This window comes from Mastomys coucha, unplaced genomic scaffold (assembly GCF_008632895.1).
Source record: "Mastomys coucha isolate ucsf_1 unplaced genomic scaffold, UCSF_Mcou_1 pScaffold1, whole genome shotgun sequence".
In the NCBI taxonomy this organism is placed as follows: domain Eukaryota; kingdom Metazoa; phylum Chordata; class Mammalia; order Rodentia; family Muridae; genus Mastomys; species Mastomys coucha.
This window is the reverse complement of record NW_022196891.1, coordinates 77,947,096-77,953,667: the sequence shown is the minus strand read 5'-3', so window position 1 is coordinate 77,953,667 and position 6,572 is coordinate 77,947,096. Positions and strand designations below refer to the sequence as shown.

At 52.3% G+C, this 6,572-nt stretch overlaps 1 protein-coding gene across 1 annotated transcript in view; it reads left to right on the top strand.

Annotated features, from left to right (window-relative positions):
• The first annotated feature begins 277 nt into the window (after positions 1–277).
• Positions 278–6,572, top strand: part of Ephx1 (epoxide hydrolase 1) — a 45,967-nt gene continuing 39,672 nt past the window's right edge. The window contains exon 1 of the mRNA XM_031379382.1: positions 278–409. The gene's annotated coding sequence lies outside the window, so the exon portion shown is untranslated. The remainder of the gene's footprint in view (positions 410–6,572) is intronic.

Below are 6,572 nucleotides of genomic sequence, written 5' to 3'. Positions count from 1 at the left end.
GCACCCTACCCTCAAGCTTTATTCCCAGACCGATTCGCTTATAAAATGACTACAACGAATTGCTAGAAAGGCGAGAGGAAGGCTGTAGCCCCAGGCCAACTCGGGCTCTTGTGTTTAGAGTCCATAGACTGCAGAGTTTCAACTGCCAATATCCCGTTCACAACAGCAGACTTTGCCAGAATAGGTGAAACCTTAGCTAGGTGCTCAGCCGGCCTAGGCCAACTAGGCAACTCGGGGTTGGGGTGGAGGGGTGGAGCCAAGGGCGGGGCGGGGCTACTAGAGGGCGGAGCAACAGGCCGCTGCTGTCTCCATAGCTCAGTTGCAAGCACTGAAGCTCAAGAGGAGTTGGGGAGTGGAGGAACTGAACACCAGCCGCCGCGGGAGTAGGAGCAGGAGCGCGACCCTGACAGTAAGCTCCAGGAACAGCGGCGGCACTCCTGCGTGAGAGTTGCTAGGGCTGCGCATATCTCCCGCGGCTAAACGCGCTTCCCACTATCCCAAAACTGATGATCCCCTGCATGCAGTAGGCCTTGTCTTCCAGTCCTGCTTCTGACGCCCCATCCTCCTCCCGGGGCAGTCCCGTTGCTTTTCAGAAGCAAGGGGTGGGTGCTACGGCTGACTACGATGCTGGCTCCTCAGCCCCCTGGTTCCCTCCACCGCTCCGCCCCCCTCTCCCGGAAGCATGTTTGTCCCTTGGGTTCCAGGCTTGCTACTTGCCCAGGCACCGGAGCCGATCCATGCAGCAACTCTTAATTTTAACTTCTCCAGCCTGCACCTCCCGTCAGTTAAACTTCCGGCGGCCCGAGGTCTGCATAGCCTTTCTAGTCATCTGGTTGGTGGGATCAGGAGGGAGGTGGAGGGATCTGGTATGTATGCAGGCATGGCAACCCCACGACAGCGCCTGTGCTGGCATTCTATGTGCTGCCAGCAGGACTGTAGAGCTCAACATTTGCTTCTCTGCCTCCGATTTCGGCCTGATTTTTTTTTTAAAGTGGCAGAGAGGCTCACTTTGTTTTTTACTGTGATAGCTGCTGCTTCCTTCCTCAAAGGGAGCTTTTCACTGGCTGTGCGTGGTCTGACTTCACACAAGACTGGACAGGGGTGGTGGAGCAAAAACATGGGCGTGCTCAGCAAAGACTTTCCATTCCCTAATATTCACACGAGGAGGGCCACGTGAGGGCTTCCTGTGTCCCTGAAAAAATATGTCCAAGGCGGCTGTGCTCAAGGACCGAGACTGACTGTACAAACACTGCCCCCAACCCTGGGGATGGCAGAGGGTGTGTTCTCATGGGCTCTGGGAGCTTTTTAGTGCAGACAACAAACAAAATTCAAGACCCTGGGTCAGATCCCCAGCACCACAAAATAAATGAGCATCTATTTATAAAATATAAATTATATGTGAGCTGTAGGACAGAAAGCCATAAAAAGAAACCCGGACTGTTGACTAGAGAGGGAGGCCTCACAGAGACAATACTTTCGCACTCCGGAGGGTCAGGAGTGGGCCCCTGGGCAGAGGACAGAACATGCAAAGGTCCTGAGGCAGCAGTGTGCCTGGTGGGGGTGACTTTTATGTCCCCAGTTGCCCTCTGGAGGAGTGACCAGTGTCACTGAGGGGGCCCCAAGCTTTCTGCTGCCCCTCCTTCCAAGAAAACAAGATTTTCCCCTTAGACCCTCAGATGCTCCTGAGTCAGCTGTGTGACCTTCATCACTAACACCCCATGTTATCTGGTGTGACTGCTCCTGCCTCTGGCTGCACCTTACACACCTGCTCCCCAGAGGTATTGAGAGGGAAGTGCATGGTAGCAGAGGGAGGGATTTTTACTGAAAGGGTGAGAGCCTGCATCAGACCCCTGGGGTCCAGTAGTTCTGCTCAGAGCCCAACTAGTGCACAAGTGGTACCCACAAAAAGCCCTGCAAGGATGAACAGCATCCTTCCTCCCGTGCACAGAGCCCCGGCATGCCCAGGCACAGCCCTACTTATCTGGTGCCTCTGCCCTTTTTGTTTTTGTTTCCCCTAGGGTTCTGGCCCAGGCTCAAGAATTTGAAGGGCAGAGGCCAAATTCCATTTCCTGATTTAAGATCTCAGAATATGGGAACACAGCCAGGCTGGTGGGCTGGGGGATGACAGAGGTCAAGGACAAGATTGGATGCAGGAGGGCCACTACTCAGTCCCACTGGGGTCACCTGCAGGTGGTCTTCAGATCAAACTGGTGGCATGGTGGAGTCTCCAGTGAGCTGAGTTGATAAGACTAGGAAAAAGTACCCAAGAGGGAGTCCAACCTCTGCCAGGAACCTTCTCCTGCATGGTGGTGCCAGGGAATGGGGGAGACTGGGTCTCCATCCTCAGACATAATCAGTTTCACAAACCGGTTCAAAGGAGCACAGTCCTGCTGCCAGGGTTTATTGATTACTGAGGAAAACCACAGTTCATGCTTTCTCCCCAGAGAGCAGCTGTTTTCCCTCTCAGAGTGGCCTGCATGTTCCTTCCACCATCACAGGCCTGGGGTGGCATCTGACTCCTGGCCCAGTGCCTGCCTGCCCTTGTCTGCCACTTGGTCATCTGCACTTTCCTGTGAAGCCAAGCCACTGTGCAGGGCCACACCTGTGCGCTCTTCCAAGGCTGGGGGGGCTCACTTGAGGGGGAAAGCATTGCTTTGGCTGTGTTTCTAAAAAGCCTTTACAGAGAACTCTACTTGACCAACTGACAGACACCAAGCCTTGGCTGTGATTAAGAAGGTGGAGCCTTTGCGGCTTCTAGCAGCCCAGAGGCTGGTGAGCAGTGGTGCAATGTGGCTGTCTCCTGGGCGCTTACTTCTTAGATTATCTTCACCAAACCTCTCTCTGAACTTTACGTGCTCTCTACACACGGGGAAGTGCCCTTTACTTCTTAGGGTTGTAATATTCCATGTGGTGATAAAGCAAGAGCCAGGCCTTCCTCAGAACCAAGGACATAGTTCAGCACTGTGGCTGTCAGCCCGTGGCTTTCCCTGAGACATCCAGTCAGGTGCAGCCAGGATCTGGACCTAGGGTGCAGAAGGGGATTTCAGGGTTAGTCAGTATGAGGTAGAACTGGAGTTTTTTAAGAAAAGGTTTCAATATAGACTTAAAAGGAGCCACGGGGACAAGTATCTATTCATCTCAGATAGGCAGCAATGACAAATGATTCCACAGAACAACTTGATGAATCCATGAATGGATTGGGCTTACAGGAACCTAGTGAGGGACTCTTTACAGCATTGTGGGTGACTTGGGGGCAGTTCCATCGCTGATAAGTCCCATCTTATCATGGATGATAGCTACTCAGGAGCTATAGCCTCCCTTCAGGTAAACTGCAGTTCCCCTACCTTATGTATACTATACCAGCCTCACCCTAGCCCAGCCTAAGCCCACTTATACTGAGAGCAAACTAGTGGTGGGTGGGTGGGTGAGGTGGTTTGAAGGAAAATGGCCCCCAGAGGCTCATAGGGAGTCATCATTTTAAGAGGTGTGGACTTTTGGAGTAGTGGCCTCGTTGGAGACACTGTGTCACGGTGTGGGGGGAGGGGGTAAGCTTTGAGGTGTCAGGTGCTCAAGCAGCCCTGGTGGTTCTGTCCTCTTCATGTGTCTGCAGATCCAGATGTAGAACCCTCAGCTCCCTCTCCAGCGCCATGTCTGCCCGCATGCTGCCATGCTTCCCACCATGGTGATAACGGACTGAACCTCTAAACTATAAGTCAGCCCTAAGACTTCCTATGATTGTGGTGTCTCTTCACGGCAGTAGAAACCCTCACTAAGGCAGTGGGTAGAGGAAGGGACTAGTGGCCTCCCGTCCCCTCTATCTGGGGTGTGTTAGGTTCTCCGTTGCCCTACGCCTAGTTATCGCTGTACTCTCCCTTGTCCTGATGTTATCTCTGCTTCTCAAAGGTGATGGGATGGAGAAAGATGCCACAATGTAACAGAGGTGCCCACCTCTGTGTGAGTGCCATCCCAAGGGAGGGTCCCACGGAGGTGCCTTGATGGCTTCCGGAGTCTCCCTGTTCAAAGGATTGAGAAGATTGAAAATGTTTTAGCATACCCATTTTTATCTACATTTTATTTACACTGTGATTTGTGGGGTTCATTGTACACTTGTTTCCTGATAAGAGAGAAGTATTTTTTTTTTAAAGCAGGTCAAAAAAGTTCAAAGGAATTCTTACTACATGCCACAAGGAAGTAGCGGCATGTGCTGTGACTGCTCAGCATGGTTCAGTCTTATCTGTGGGCTTCTCTCAAAGGATTATGGTCCCTTGCACGCAGTTTGAAAGCTCCTTGAAGAGACTTAGCCAGATCCTGGGGTTCAGGGGCTCCTCTATCTCCCCATTTTCCTGTCTTTCTGTAAGTAATACCACAGCGTTGCAGTCCAAGGCTCTCTGAACTTCCTCTAGACAGTGGATGTCTGACCATGAGCCTTCCTGCCGTGGACACGGCTGGCCTGCTTTAACGTGCCTGCAGTTTGCTCCATGGCCTGGGAAGGCTGTGGGATGGCTTGGCCAGGGCTAGGAGGTCCCAGAGCCTCCATGTGTTATCAGAGGGACACAGTGCAGCTTGTATAAATTGAGGACATGGCCGCTCCAAGGCATGGTTAACAGGAAGGTTTTTATTGTCTATATGAGAGAGAGCACAGCCAAGAGGCTTCCTGAAGGGTTTGGCTTAGAGAAAGTAGTAAACTGAACATGGCCGGCAGCCTTCATGAGCCATGAGAGGCTTGAATTTAAATCCACCTCTAGAATGGAGAGCAGAGGCACCTGGCTCCCCTAGGCTCTGGGAAAAGACAGATTAGCTTGACTCACTGCCACGTACAAATGAAAGGCATTTCCCCCAAGTCTGGTGATTAGACAAACGCCAGCATCGCTCTAGAACCCCTGAAGCTGGCTCCCCTCTCCTCAAGGAGTCATTTCCTTAACACTGGCAGAGGGGACAAATGGCTAACACTGGTGCCTATTAGCATGCCAAAGCCCCTGCTGGCCTCCAGGCTCCCTCAGTGTCACAAGGACCTAGCTCTCCTCACCTCCTCCAGGACCCCAAACTTCTCCAGCTCATGGGTTTCCTCTCCATCTGTCCGTTTCTTTATAAGCCTGCTATTTCAGCCATGCGTCCTCTGGGTCTTCTCTTGGTCTTCATCTCTCGCTCCCCACCCCCACCCCATGATGTTCTCCTGCTTCTCTCATGGCCACGTGCAGCCTGCTTGTTCAATCTACTGCTCTCTGTCTCTGCTCTGGACGCCTCCAGGATCCTCTGGCTGTTCTCTCCCTCACATCTACGATAAAAACCTTCCCCTTCGCCATGTCACGGAACAGTCACGTATCAGCTCGCACACTCACAGTTAAATTTACCCATGTTTTACCTTTGTTCTCTGGCTCTCTATAAAGTGCAAGATGACGCTGTCTGGAGAAACTTAAGAGACCCTCCCTTGTCTAAATTTTAAGCAAATCCACCTTCCTTGAATAGTTTGCTTTTTAAATCTTTTTAAAATATAAGGCAGTCAAGCTGCAGGTTTCTGGACCTAAGTGCTTGGGAAGAGAAGAGCGATTTAGGGGAGCGGGTCTCCCCTGCTTACTCAGGGAAGTATGCCTTCCCCCTTGCCTGCCTCAGGCAGATCCACTGCCCAACCAGCTTTGTCCCTCAGATAAAACAGAACCACCCAGAAAATGGAAATGAACTCCTCGCCCAAGTGTGAGGTGACTCTGTTCTCTTCCCATTGTGCACCCTGCTGTGGGAGGCCTCCCAGCTCCTGAAAGGATCCTGTCTTCTGAGAACCTGTGTTCAATGAGACAATGATGGTGGGTGGGCGGGGCATCTTGAAAGTCAGTGGCTACCTAGGGATTTTCCTTTTCTTTCCACTGAGGAGTTGCTAGGCTAGTGCTCTACCATTGAGCCACACCCAGTTCCCTCCACTTGTGCTTGAACTCCTTACTTGTAGCCCTTGGAGACTTGATGCTCTTTTTGTGACCTAGGCAATTGCTACAGGCAAATTCAGCACTCTCCCAGCCTCCTAAGAAAAACCCAGAGTGCAGTGCTGGAAGGCTAGCCTGGCCTCCGGGGGCTCGGCAGAAAGTTCTCCCTGTACCTGCGCAACAAGGAGGCTGGATTGGAACCCTCAAAAGCCCCGCAGGTTCTAGGCAGTCCTGTTGCAGGCTAGTGAGGAACCACGGGTTATAATCTCTGAGAATCAGCTGGGTGCGGTAGTGCAGATGGGCACAGAGAGTGGCTTGTGGAGCGAAGGAGGATAATGCATGCCGGGCAGTCTACTCCTGCTACCCCAACATGGGCATCTGCCAACCCAGCTCAGCAGCAGGCATGGCCTAGCCTTCCTCCTTAAAGGAGGTGAGATGCACATCAGGCCATTTTAAGCCAATGGAAAACTTGAGAGATCCTGTTTGCATCGTCAGAGCTGGAGATGGGAGAGGGCACAGGGACCTAACAGTGAAGCTCCCCCAGCCCTTCCCTCCTTATAGGACTTAAAAAACCTGTGTGGCAGCACTGTGTGCGCCATGTCTCCCACCCCCAAACACACAGACACACACACACACACACACACACACACACACACACAC